The sequence below is a fragment of the Bos indicus genome, chromosome 28 (genome assembly GCF_029378745.1).
Source record: "Bos indicus isolate NIAB-ARS_2022 breed Sahiwal x Tharparkar chromosome 28, NIAB-ARS_B.indTharparkar_mat_pri_1.0, whole genome shotgun sequence".
NCBI lineage: Eukaryota > Metazoa > Chordata > Mammalia > Artiodactyla > Bovidae > Bos > Bos indicus.
The window spans coordinates 33,987,448-34,001,325 of NC_091787.1; the positions used below are offsets into that span (position 1 = coordinate 33,987,448).

The 13,878-nt window shown below is 47.7% G+C and overlaps 1 protein-coding gene and 2 long non-coding RNA genes across 5 annotated transcripts in view; all 3 read left to right on the top strand.

Annotated features, from left to right (window-relative positions):
• RPS24 (ribosomal protein S24) overlaps window positions 1-13,878 on the top strand; it is a 257,955-nt gene that overhangs the window by 184,942 nt on the left and 59,135 nt on the right. The gene's annotated exons all lie outside the window — the stretch shown is intronic.
• LOC139180440 (uncharacterized) overlaps window positions 1-13,878 on the top strand; it is a 142,085-nt gene that overhangs the window by 100,173 nt on the left and 28,034 nt on the right. The window lies entirely within an intron of this gene.
• LOC139180367 (uncharacterized) lies at window positions 4,855-8,313 on the top strand. The gene is made up of 3 exons (XR_011564638.1): window positions 4,855-5,025; window positions 6,372-6,514; window positions 8,137-8,313. It is a non-coding gene; the product is annotated as an uncharacterized lncRNA (long non-coding RNA).

The following is a 13,878-nucleotide window of genomic DNA, read 5'->3' on the forward strand; positions in this document are numbered from 1 at the left end:
TTGCCATCATTTTATACATGAGGAAACCGAAGCTCAGAGAGTTTAAGTGATCAGGTCAACACAGGCCCAAAAGACAGCCAGGACTCAGGTCAGATCACTCTGTTCGTTAACACAGTAAGGAAGAAAATCAAGAGAGAAAGAAGGCACAAAGATTCTCATTTGGAACTCCTATGGAAGGGCTCCTGGCAGGAGGCACCTCAGGGAACCAGGGTAGAGAGATGAGGCTATGGGGGTCCCATGCATCTTTCATCCCTGAGCCAAGGCAGGACCCAGATGTGACCTTGGGAAATCACCATCTCTTGATGAAAGTGAAAGTGGAGAGTGAAAAAGTTGGCTTAAAGCTCAACATTCAGAAAACGAAGATCATGGCATCCGGTCCCATCACTTCATGGGAAATAGATGGGGAAACAGTGGAAACAGTGGCTGACTTTATTTTTCTGGGCTCCAGAATCACTACACATGGTGACTGCAGCCATGAAATTAAAAGACGCTTACTCCTTGGAAGGAAAGTTATGACCAACCTAGATAGCATATTGAAAGCAGAGACATTACTTTGCTAACAAAGGTCCGTCTAGTCAAGGCTATGGTTTTTCCTGTGGTCATGTATAGATGTGAGAGTTGGACTGTGAAGAAGGCTGAGTGCCGAAGAATTGATGCTTTTGAACTGTGGTGTTGGAGAAGACTCTTGAGAGTCCCTTGGACTGCAAGGAGATCCAACCAGTCCATTCTGAAGGAGATCAGCCCCGGGATTACTTTGGAAAGACTGATGCTAAAGCTGAAACTCCAGTACTTTGGCCACCTCATGTGAAGAGTTGACTCATTGGAAAAGACTCTGATGCTGGGAGGGATTGGGGGCGGGAGGAGAAGGGGACGACAGAGGATGAGATGGCTGGATGGCATCACTGACTCGATGGACGTGAGTCTGAGTGAACTCTGGGAGTTGGTGATGGACAGGGAGGCCTGGTGTGCTGCGATTCATGGGGTCGCAAAGAGTCGGACACGACTGAGCGACTGATCTGATCTGATCTGATCCCACTGCACAACCTGCATGATGTACTTGGTGAGGGCATTGGTCAGGAGCCAGGATGTGGCCCCCAAGAGCTCATTTGTGGCTGATGTTGTCTGCCAGGTGCAAAGGCAGAAGAAAGGTTTAGTTACGCAGCTTGAAGACGGAAGGAGCCTCAGAGACTGTCCAGCAGGATCCCCTTGCCTCACTCCCCAGGGGGAAGTGACCTGCTCAGGGCCACCTGGTGAGAGGGGCAGGGACTGGCTCACCCCAGGGATCCTGCCAGGGCACTTCAGAGATGCTTCTCTGATCCAGAGCCACCAAGAACACAGCTCAGATTTTCCAGAGAGGACCAAGAACAACCAAAGATGAGATGGGGGTGATTGCCACTTGTGTTTTTAAGTAAGGGGTGCCATTTGATCACTTTTTATTCCTAAGAACAACTCTAGCAGCCAAGGAAGATGTGCCCAAGGAGGCCACTGTGGCAGAGACAGTCCTCATTTTGAACCTTCTAAACAGATCCCGGTCTTGTTACTTACATACTGCTGGGGGCAGGGGCTGGTGGGAGAGCAAATTGGCCCATGGTTACTGAAAGCAATTATATGGAGAAGTCAAGAGATGCTCACACCCTGTGACTCACAAGTCTATTCCTCAGAGAAGAAGCTGGAAAATCTCATGGCCTCTCTCACCCCCAGAAGTTATCTACGCAGAAGGAGATTTACTTTTCTGCAGTTTTGCGGAGGAGATTTTTTTTTTTGGAAGGGTGGCACATGGGTGGAACAAGAAGGGAGACCCCTGTCTGGCCTGAAGAATTGGATTTTGGCCCTGATGGGAGAGGGGATGGGGCAGAAGCTGATTGAAAAGCGTTAATAAAAGTTGTGGTGAGACTCAGAGCTCAGGGAGGCTGGCTTTGGGGCTAGGTCCCGCATAGTGTCATTGTGGGGCTAGAACTGAATGGCAGAGTGGCATGGGGTCAGGGAGCAGTTCCCGAAGCAGGCAGTTCCCATCAAGCCAGGTAGAGGGTCCTGGGTGCATGAAGCCTCTTTGATTTGCCCACGGTCCTCCCAGGGGAGTGGGTCGCTTCTGAGGGCACACGAGCCACCTACAGCATCTCCCAGAAACAACTGGGGGAGGTTAGTGGAGGGAGGTGATAACACTTTGAAGTTATGCAGGTGGGAGCTCAGAGCCACCAGAATTTAAATATTAATGCTAATACAGCTACATTTATATGCACAGCTGTCATTAAATAATATTTGATTGAATAATTTTTAATGGTTGTCATAGTATTCTATTGTTTGGATATATTGTGGTAAATCTATCTGATCCTTTAATTAAGTTGTTTCTCTTTACAAGCAACTCTGTAATAAATATTTGTGAACATTTGTGACTATCTCCTAAGGAGACTTTACTAGAAATAGATTTACTGGGGCAATGGCTTAGCAAAATTTTAAGGCGTTTGATACAAATCGCTAAACTGTCCTCTGCAATTGTGTGAATTTATACTCCCACCAGCTGTAAATCAAAGTACCTGTTTTCTCACACTCTTGCCAAGATGAAATATTATTATTTAAAAATATATTTTGCAAATTGAAGGGCCCCAAATTATAGTGTCTCATTTTCATTTCTTTTCCAGAGAAGGTAAACTTTTTCATGTTTCCTGAACATTTATTTCTTGGCATTATTTGTTCATCTTTTTTCATTTTTTTCCCCATCTGGGCATTCATGTTTTTTTCTAATACAATGTGAAGCATTGTTTATATGTTGAGGATGTAACTATTTTTCTGTCCTGTGATTTGCATTTTTCCAGTTTGTCTCTTACATTTTTATGTGGTTGTTTGCTTTTATTTTGAAATAATCTCAAGCTTATAAAAAACAATGCAAGTACAGTACAAAGACATTTTTATCCAGACTCATTTGAGGGTAAGTTGTTGACCTGATGCCCATTATCCTTGGGGACTTTAGTGTGTATTTCCTACCAACAAGGATCTTCTCGTACATGACCACAATACAACCATCAACATCAGGACGCTGACCTTGTACTGAAATACGGGTACCAGCTATTCTTCAGACATCATTCAACTTTTGCTAATTGTTCCAGTAATGTCATTTGCAGCAGAAGGATCTGGTTCAGAATCATGCACGGCACGTAGCTGTGTTTCTTTACTGTCCCCAGTCTGAAATTGCTCCTCAGGCTTTCATGACCTTGACACTGTCGAAGAAAGAACATAGATCAGTTGTTTTGTTGAATGCCCATCAAAGTGTGTTTTTCATGTTTCCTCTTGTTTGCTTCATCTTATCCATGTTGGGTGGGCTACCCTGGTGGCTCAGCATTAAAGAATTTGCGTGCAGTGCAGGAGATGCAGTAGATTGGGGTTCAGTCCCTGAATCAGAAAGGTCCCCTGGAGGAGAAAATGGCAACCCACTCCAGTATTCTTGCCAGGAAAATCCTGAGCATCCCATCAGCTCACACATGATCTGGATTGGTCTCATTACAGAGTGAAGCTTTGATCACTTGACTAAGGTGGTGTCTGCCAGCTCTGCCCACTGGAAAATCACCTTTCCCCTTGGAAATTAATACATATTTCACAGGGAGATACTTTGAGACTATGTAAATATCTTATTCCTCTTCAAACTTTCAACTTATTCATTTGTATATGTTTATCATATAAACTTACAGATTTATATTATGCAGTGAACTATAATCCATTAATGTCATTATTTATTCTGGTACTTCAGTTGTCCTCAGTTTTGCCAGTAGGTGCCCCTTCAAGTGAGCTTCCGTGTCTCTTTTATTTTGTCCCCATCATTCTTTGAGTGCTTCCTTAACTTTTGGTGATCCAAGATGTCCCTGGAATTGGCCAGTTCTCTAAGGGGCGTGGCACCTTTCAGTGGAGAATAGTACTTAGAAGTCAAAGTCTGGATCCTGGGTGCGCTCGTTAGCACTGCCGTGTCGCTTCTCCCAGTTCTCCTTCATGGACATGCAAATATAAGCATGCAGTCACACATTTGCATCTGCATTTATTTTATCTTTATATGTTAAAAACATACATGTTCATAAAACCATGACTTTAATGTCTCCAATTCCAACCATGCCCCATGGGTACATTCTAACTTTCTCTCTTTCCATTGTTGTAACTGTCTTCTACGTCATGAGAAAATTGGTTCCCATTCCATCGTCTATAATACATTCCACTGTTTGATCAATGCTGTGTATGTAATTAATTTCCCATCGTGGTCACTGCCTAGCATACCCTTCCCCTGCCTCTCAGTGAGGATCCCTTTCTTATCTTGTTGAAGCTCCAACACTATGTGCTGGCCCACCTCTATGCGTGGCTGTTTCCTTACTCTACTCAGCCTGTGATATCCCCTTCTGGGCTGTCCCTGACTCCTCAGATGCCCTCCTCACCCCTTTTGGGCTCCAACACCCCCACTGGGGCACATTCCATTCTCATTTATGTCCCTTTTGCACTGTTCAGACTTTGAGACCCCTAATTGCCCCCTGACACCCTATCCTTGTCCATCTATGGAATTCTGTCTTAAAAGCATATAAAAATTTCAAATCTATTGAGTCAATTTCATTGCTCTGTCTACCAGTTTCTTTGCTGAAACCACACTGTTTTAATTATTGTAGCTTTAGAACTTAATTCAATATCTGCAGTGCAAATATCCCTTTTGATGCTCTTTTTCAGAAATTTATAAATGACTTGTAGTAGTTAATTTTTCTTAGAGGAACTTCTAAATTATTGCATTTTCAATTCCCTTTCACCTTTCCCTGGGGGGCGGGGGGAGGGGAGGAAATCCCCTACTTGTACATTCTTCAGCTAAGTAACAAACCCTTGTTTCACAGATGGCCAGAAGATATACAGGCAGGAGGAATAAAGACACAGATGGTATATTTGCACTCACAACACTGCCTACCTGGTAACCATAACTTTGCAGCAATCCTGTGACTTTAGGAAGAGGTGGTCATTCCGTACACTTCAAGTACGGCTTATAAAGGTTTTTCCCAAGGTCACACAGTAAGTATCAGAATGCAGTTTTTTATTCAGAGAGGTCTCTAGAAAGAGCATCAATATAGGAATCAGGAATGAACTCTGTGCTTCTAATGGGAAATCTTTGGTCCTGATGTGTACGTTTAAATGGAAGCACGATTTTAACTGAGGCTCCAGAAAGACCTTCCTAGCAATAAGGGGCATGAGATATTAGAGCAGAAAATAATGCAGAAAATAATCTTCTGTGAGGGTCTTGAAATAGAGAGCCTTGTTCTAAGGATTGTGTCCCTGACACACAGAGCCAGTCCTCCTCTGTTCTTTGAGCCCCCCTTCCCCCCACCCCCACCTTGGGCCCTGCTGTTGGCTGATGCTTTGGTTGGCAGCCACCACTGGCCTCTGCAGTGTTCCCCACCATTGGCCTGCCTGGACCTCAGTATCTTGTAGTGTCTTTGGCCCATTCTGTTCCTCTAGGGCTTGTAGCTGGTTCTCCAGTTGGGCTTGAGTTGGTCCTTCTGTCCTGCTTATCCAGATCTTTCCAAGCTTGGGCCATTTCAGCTCTGCAAAAGCACCCTAGGAACAAAGATATCCAAATAGAAAAGAAGCACTTTCCTTTGGTGCAGTTATTCCTAGCCTCTAAGATACTGTTCTCTCTCTGTTTTGGTAAGTTTCTCTATCCTAAAGAAACAAGAGGCTGCTTGTTTCTTGGTGATGAGAAGAAACATGACTGAATGCCCCTTCTGTGCCAGGCATTTGATGGGTCACCACATATAATCTTCCCAGAAATTCTATCCCCACTTTACAGATGAGGAGACTGAGGCCACAGGGCTTATGGAATTTGTATTAAGTCATGTGGAATATTAATGGTGAAACCAGGAGAAAAAACCAGCTCTACCTGACCCCAAGTCCACAAATGCAGATGTTGGCATCCAACTGTGTGCCAGGCACCATGCTTTTGATCCATACTTGCCTCTCTATTGCCAAAGATTGGAGCAGATCAGTTGAGCACATTTTTGGGTAGGTCTCTATTTTTCTTAGAGCCATTCTCATTTTAAGCACATTGTGTGCAGACTGTCAGAGCCTGATCTCTTGAGCTGGGCGTGTTCGGAAAGCAGTAAAATAGCGGAAGCACAAAGACTATGCATCATGGAGTCCTGTGTGTTGGGCCAGTTGAGCCTCCTGCGTTTGCTGCGTTCATTTTCCTTTGGCTCTGGAAAGGATGGTTTGGTTTTACGGACGAAGGCCGAGGACATCTGCCAGCTTGCTAACTGCCTTGCCCCCATCAAATGTGTCAGACTCACAGAACATGGCTCCCCAGCTGCAGGCCCATGGTTTTGAGATTGCCTAAATAGAAAACCACTCATTTCCCTTCGCAGGAGAGGCGCCCAAAGCAGATATTTCAATATATTCCAATTTAGCCAAGGGAAGCCAGAACATGGATGCTGTTGCCAAGGAAACCACCTCCTTCCTCCCCGTGTGCTGTGCATACGTGTATCACTTCATCTCTCCACTCTCCAAGGTAATATCATAGCCCTGTGCTTGGGGAAGGATTTTTAAAAAGGCATATAAAACCTCTTAGCATCGAGAAGATTCATTAAATGATCTCACTCCAGAGGAGCTTAAATTATTCTTTTTAGACCCTTTTATGCTGAGGATGGGGAAATGGCTGAGTCAGTGCTATCTCTCACAGCCCAGCTTGGTGTCTTGCTGGAAACAGTTTTCAGAAATAAACAAATCAGGGTGCAGAAGCTTAGACAGGGAGAGTGTGTGTGTAATAATAACGAGGCCATCATGTAGCTGTAATGTCACTGGCTAATCCTTCTGAGGAGGTCTGCTGAGACCACCTCATCCACAGGCCTCCTGGGCATGAGGCCATGTCTCACAGGGCAAGCTTCAAAGTGCAGACAAGAGAGGGTCTCTGTAGCAAGGCCACCTGTCAAAAGTCCCTGTGTCAGGAACCACACAGGGCCTTCTTGTGTCTGATCTGTACTCAGGCCCAAGCCAGGGACCGTTTGTGTCCTTACTCCAGTGTCTGGTCTCAGTCTGTCTCTCTCCCTGATCACCCTTCTTATCCCCACCTGCCCCGATTCTGTGTGTTCAAATAGGTGCAACTCACCCCCGATGTCTCACAACTGAACAGGCAAACTGGGCTCCAGCCTTGATAATCATGTGGGTGTTCTGTGTGTGGCCCTGACTTCATGCCTTCTTTTCTCAGCCCCTTTCTGGCTCCTGGTACTCAGCTCCCCTCCTGCCCATTGAATGAGTAGATTCAATTTGACTTCCTTTGTTCAATTAATGGCACTTGCCAAGGATATTGGCTTATACTAGTGGTTCTCAACTAGGGGCAGCCTGTTCCCTCAGGAGACACTGGCAGTGTCAAAGGCATTTTTAGTTGTTAGGTCTGGGAGCAGGTACACCGGCATGCAGTGGTTTGAGGCCATGGATGTTGCTAACATTCTGAAATGCACAGGACAACCCCTTGGTGTGTTAGTCGCTCAGTCATGTCTGACTCTTTTCAATCCCATGGACTGCAGCCTGCCAGGCACCTCTGTCTAAGGAATTCTCCAGGCAAGAATACTGGAGTGGGTAACCAGTCCCTTCTCCAGAGGTTCTTGACCCAGGGATCAAAGCCCATCTCCTGCATTGCAGGTGGATTTTTTTTTTGTCTGAGCCACCAGGGAAGTCTGGACAGCTACCATATCCAGCCCCAAATGTCAGTAGTGTTGAGGCTGAGAAACACTGGCTTATACTTATTCTCTTTGCTCATTCATTTAATAAATATTTATTGAGTACCTACTATGCATCAGGCTCTGAACCAAGCACCTTGGGACATGAGTTTAACAAGATGGACATCCATTTGCTCACTTTCTCACTTAGAGCCAATTGGATGACATTAAACCAGTAATTATACAAAAAACATTATTTAAGTACATTTGGGATCCTGATACGAGAACAGGCTTGGTTCTCCTGCCCCTTTTCTGAGGCCTGCCTGGTGCTCCAGCCCATCCTGCCCTGGCTCCTGTGCGGTATGGACGTCCATTTCATCCTCCATAGTTGCTCCACCATGCCTGGCACACAGCTTGCTTCCTCGACAAGACATAGGCTTTTGTAGTTTAACTGCATGGTTGCTGATCACGACAGGTGGACAGTTAGCAGACCATGAAAAGAACAACCCTGAGATGTCACAGAAGGTCCAGGACTCTGTCATCTTCTGAAGCCCCAGTCCCTGACCTGCCTCTCCTAAATGACATCTAGGACAGCAAACAGAATAATCCTCCAGCTTCACCCTCTGCTTCCTTTCAGGTGGGACTTACTGATCCCTACCTCCCAGCCCTCCTATCACCAGCCCCCTTCTCTTATGGGCTTACCTAATACCATGAAGTCCTTTGGGGACTTCAGAACTAGACGACCTGGGTTTGAATCCCACCTTCACCACTTACTAGCTGTGTGACCATGGACAAGTTGCTTAGCCTCTCTGTGCCTTGGATTATTTTTATGTAAAATGAAGATAATAGTAATGTCTATCTTATAAAATTTTCCAGCAGTTAAATGAGTTAGTGTACTAAAGTCCCTGATTCACAGTAAGTGCCATTTATGCTTTGCTATTTCCCCAGCATGTTGGCCTGATGATGCAAACACAGCAGAAGTTTCTGGCTCTGCCTCTTGTGGCCATTTGCTCGTCCCCATGGAGCTCAGCCATGCCTGAAGAGCCACAGATCTTTCTTCTGCGTCACCTGGGAGAGCTGGCTGCTGGAGGGCAATGAATGCTTGGCCTGGGCATTTTGAGGGTTTCCACAAGTGGGAGGAAGATGACAATGACTGTGGAAGGAGAGGTTGTCATGGAAATGCACCTTGTCCAGGTTGTTGCAACCTGGCCTCTGGGCTGGCTCCACCTGGATGCGCCTTACACGGGGTCTTGCCTTACCATTTGTTCAGGGAGGCGATGGACAGAGATAGATGCTTCTTACCCACCAGTCTGCTGCTGCATCTTTTTCTGTCTGGTGTGATGAGCAGCTCAGGCTTCTCCTGTCTCCCAGCTTCTGTGAACATCACATGAGGTGATGGGCGCCAAATGATGCTGGTGGCAGCTGTTGACTGGGTGGCTCCCTGTCCGACAGCAGAGTGGGCTGGGGGGAAGGGGACTGATGGTTGGGGAACATCTTCTCTGTGGCTGGACTGAGAGGCTTATGTGTGCTGTCTCGTTGAACCTCCCAGTAGTGCTGAAGAAGCTGGAGCGTATTGTCACCTGCTCAGAGTCCCACACCAGGGGATGACAGTGCCTGAGCTGGTAGCCATGCTCCGTCTGCCTTTAAAGCCCAGCCATGTCTCCCCATGCATAATTGCTCCTGGCCAGTTGGGGAACCTCAGCAATGGCCAAGAAATGCCAACACGAGCTCCTACTTAGGTGGCCACATTGGCAGAGGGACTTGGCCAGCTGGAAGGCACCTACATTGCCTCTGTCCAAGTGGGCTGGCATGGGCCCGGGTCATCAACTACAGGGTGGTGGGATTCCAGTGCTCTGGGGCCTGCCGGCTGCCTCCATGACCACCAGGCACCTCCTGGGAGGCCAGTGATGGGAAAGAGCCCACAGCCCTGCATGGGCAGTTCTTTCTGCTCTTGTCTTTTCCTCCTCCACCCACCTGCTAATCTCGCTTGCACATGAAAGTCTCCCCCCACAATCTCCACTCCCCTCCCCGATCCCTTCCCTGCGTTTGTACTTTATGATGCGGGACTTGGAGAGAAGACTCATTAGAGTCATTATTACATGCACAGAAATATGTCTTTCATCTCATTCACATTTCATGTTCCTCCCACTTGATCTCTTGACGCTTTTTAATTCCTGATATTACATCACACACACACACACACACACACACACAGTTCTTGTTGGGGTTCATTCTTTCTACAGAGTTGTCATCATTGCTTGCTGTCTGAGGAGTGCTCCTTGTTGTATATTTATTCATTTCTGAAAAAGATTTGGGGATTGACATTGCCTGATGCTCCTGACTTTGATTGTAGGGGTAGGTAGCATTGTAATTAGAGGAGATGTGAGGACAGAGGACCAAAGTCTAGAGCCTTGTCCCCTGTCCCCTTCCTCCCTAGAGGCCAGATGTCCATCTGTGAAACAGGCAGATCCCATCGCCTAGTTCAATCCCCACATCTGGCGTCAAATGGGCTTTTTGGGGTGTAAGCACTGTTTAACTTATGGTAAAAGGGATATTGGGAGGAGTCGGGGCCATCCATAGAACCACAGAAAAGGTTGAAAAATCAACTCTGATGGGCAGAGCAGGGTAGCCCGGGAACCTGGGAACTGGGTTCCCTGCTGCCTCTTTAGGCTCCATGATGAGGATGAAAGGAGATCTAAAGGCTGTCAGTTCCTCCCTTCTCAGCTCAAGGTCCCAATGCAGGGAGAGAGTATGGGATCGGCTCAGCTACCAAGATAAGAAGGAAGTGTGTTTTGACTGACAGTTTCATTAAGATTCCATCTAATCAGGGCAAGGGGTTCCCCAAAGTAAGAGGTTGTTTCCAGAAGGAGGCAGTGGATTCTGAGTATGTAGAACAGCAGACACCATGACACAGTCCCAACAGTGGAGGTGGTATGACCGCTGTGCGAAGAGAGGAAGAAGCAGGTCTTTCTGGCTCTAAATCTGTGACCAAGAGATATATTTTTGGAACTCAGAGATTGCCTTCTAATTCGGAACTCGGGGGCTGGCAAACTTTCCCCGGAAAGGGCTAGGTAGTAACTATTTTGGCTTTCTGGGCCATATGGTTTCTGCCACAAGGACTCAACTCTGCCAAGACCTGAAAGCAGCCGTAGGCAATATGTAAATGAGGTGGTTTTGGCCCTGTTTCAATAAAGTTTTATTGAAAAAAACCCCAAGTAGCATGTCCTGGACATTCAGGTCAAAGTTGTTCTAGTAAGTCACCTTCATGTCATGGGGAATCTCCCTCTCTGCTTTAGTAACCCTTGTATTTCTGACTGCGGTTCTTCAACTCGGCTCTGCTTCAGGACACTCAAGGGAGCCTGTCGTGAGCTCATGAGCACAGATGCCCAGGACCTGTTCAGACTTCCAGGTCAGAATCTTCAAGGATGGGCCCAGGGCCTGCATGTTTAACCCATGCCCTAGGTGGTTCTGACTTATGTATGCATTGTCATGAACTGGTCTAAGATGTAGTCAGGGAGACAAGATCATCCTTCATGAACCACAGGAGTGACAGATGAGATGGGGTGGGCTTAGGAGCTGAGAGGAGGGAGGCTCCTGAGGGCTAGGGGAGAGCACGTGTGTGCAGGGTGGGCTCAAACTGGCCCTGAAGGAAGTCTGAACTGTCAGAGCACTAACCTGGCTTTTTCTAGCTGGCAGTCTCTTTCCCCATCCTGTACTCTGCTGTTAATTAAGAAGGAAGTTTATTAAAAGCAGGTGCTAAACCTGAGACCTGTGGTGCTCTGCTCTGCAGCGGTCAGGTCTCTGAACAGCTTTGTGTCCTCATCCTTCTGAAGGGGCCACACCTGTAGCCCAGCCTCACTTCTCTGCCTTCTTCCAAGTCTCCTCTTCCCCTTTCATTTGTGCTTTGCTCCCCAAAGACCTGGTTTCTCACAACACCTCTTCTCCTTTGCCCCAGAAAACAGCCACCCATGGCTCTTTCTGAGCGTGACCATGTTCTGTCAAATTCAGCTCCTTCTTGCCATAATCATTAATAGGATTAGGAGCCTGGTGAGTCGTTCTCTCCCATCTTGCTCCTCTTTCCATGTTTTCATCCCCACCAAATACCATCCCCTAAAACCTTTGGGGTATCTTCTGTTGAGGGGGAGAGTGCCCTCTGTAGGTGCTAGCAAAGCTGCTTCAGTCATAAGGAGGAGAATGGGTTATTGCTCCTTGGGTATGGCCTGGACCTAGATGGCCTCTGATCCTCACCTCCTCCCCTTGGATCCAGACAGAGAGCTCTGCTCATTACAGTAGAAAATACTAATTGCTGGCTCAATAGTCATCTCCTTCTTCTGGCAATAGAGCACCCTTTTCTTTGGGAATCCACTCCATCTTCACTCCGAGTCCATGTGGATGGGGTGTGATAACTCCAGAGACTGCATGTGACTCAGGCCTGGTACATCAGTGCATCTGACTCCCCCAGGTACTCTCAGTTGTCCAGGGCAAAGTTGGTTCAATGCTGGTACTCTTGAGGGGTTTTGGAGAGGAGAGCTCTCTCCTTCAGGATTTGGGATTGTGATATTGTCAATCCAGAGCTTTGAGACTCCCACATGTGGAGAGAGTGTGCCCGAGAGTGAAAATCGCACAGAGGAAAACAAAGCCCAGAGACAGACCAGACGGAGAACCAAGAGCAGGAGCTCAAACACAGGTCCAGAGGGCGTGGGTCAAGCTTCTGGATCCAGCTAGACCTGAAGCCAGAACACTGCTTGTAGCCTCTTCTGCTATCGGAGCCTCACAGTAGCCTTTTGGATTTAGCTGACTTATGTTGAAACTCAGGGTCTTGACTGATAGTTTACTTGACAGTGGCAGCGAGGGTCACTCAACCGGAATGTCTGGGCTGCAGGCCGACTATCTCGTCAGCTGTGAGGCCACCCAGGGTGGGTGTCAGGTCCAAGGGCACATGGCTTCCTCCTGGGAAAGGCTGAGTTTGGTGGGAGTGGAGATGGCCAGTGGGAAGAGGCTGCAGCCATACTGAGCAGAGTGAGGAGGTCAGGCTTCTGGCTTGGAGACCTGGTGGATGGAGAGATGCTAAGGAGTTGGAGGGTGGGAGGGTGTTCAGGTTACTGGGTGGTGGTGGAGGAGGGCCTTGCTGCCCCCAAGCCAGCCTCTCCCCTCTTGGCCGTCTCTGCTATCACTGACCTCAGCCTTTCCCAGGAGGAAGGCAGGTGGCCTCGGGTCTGACATTTACCCTGGGTGGCCTTGGTTCCCTTATCTGTGAATGGGGATGAGGCAGTACCCTAAAAGTGTGAAGTGTACCCAAGAATCTGAATGTGAGGGGGATGCAGTGGCCCTCTGACCACTCAACCCAGACATTAAGTCATAAAATGGAGCAAAGCAAGGACACAAAATCCCTTCAAGAGGCAGTGGGTCAGGAAAGCTTGGAAATCACTGACCAACTGACCGAATGCATGTGAAGGCGGTGCTCATCATGGAGTCTCACCAGCCCAGTGGAGCAAAGGAATTAGGGTGGCCCAGGGGCACGTGTCGGAGGGCCCTGAATGGCTGCACCTGGCCTCTGTCGTGAAGAAGGATTGTCACAGCCTGGTGCCACGGGCTCCCCTAGTGACACTCTAGTGCCCTGGATTCCTGTATCGCTGGTCCTCGGGGAGAGGACGTGCTGGTCAGACAGCAGAACCAGCTGCAAATGAAGATATTGGCACTTGAGCTTTGGTCATTGTCTGTGAGAGCTGTGAGTCAGCATCCTAGAGCCTGTCAAGCCTGGACACTGATGACTCTGCGTTTCTGGTTTGCATGCCTGTGTCAGGCCCTGGCCCAGGGCTCCTAAGGTTAGGAGGTTATCAGTGTAACCAATGGGTTGTACCCCAGAGATTCTGATGAATGAGGTTGGAGTAGAGCCAGACCTTTCCATTAAACAGCCCCTAGGACGCTCTGAGCACAAGCTTGGAGGGAACAATGGCTACACAGACTGAAGCTCATATGGAACCCACTGGAACCTCTGACCTTCATGCAACCCCTACGTGGATTCTGCTGATTGGCTTCTATGTTCACTTGAGTGATTTTAATTCCCTCAAGATCCTCTGTGGGCTTCCCAGGTGGCACAGTGGTAAAGAACCAGCCTGCCAATGCAGGAGACATTAGAGGCATGGGTTCAAGCCTGCGTCAGGAAGATCCCCTGGATGCTGGCATGGCAGCCCACTCACCTCAGGGTGGTGTCGTT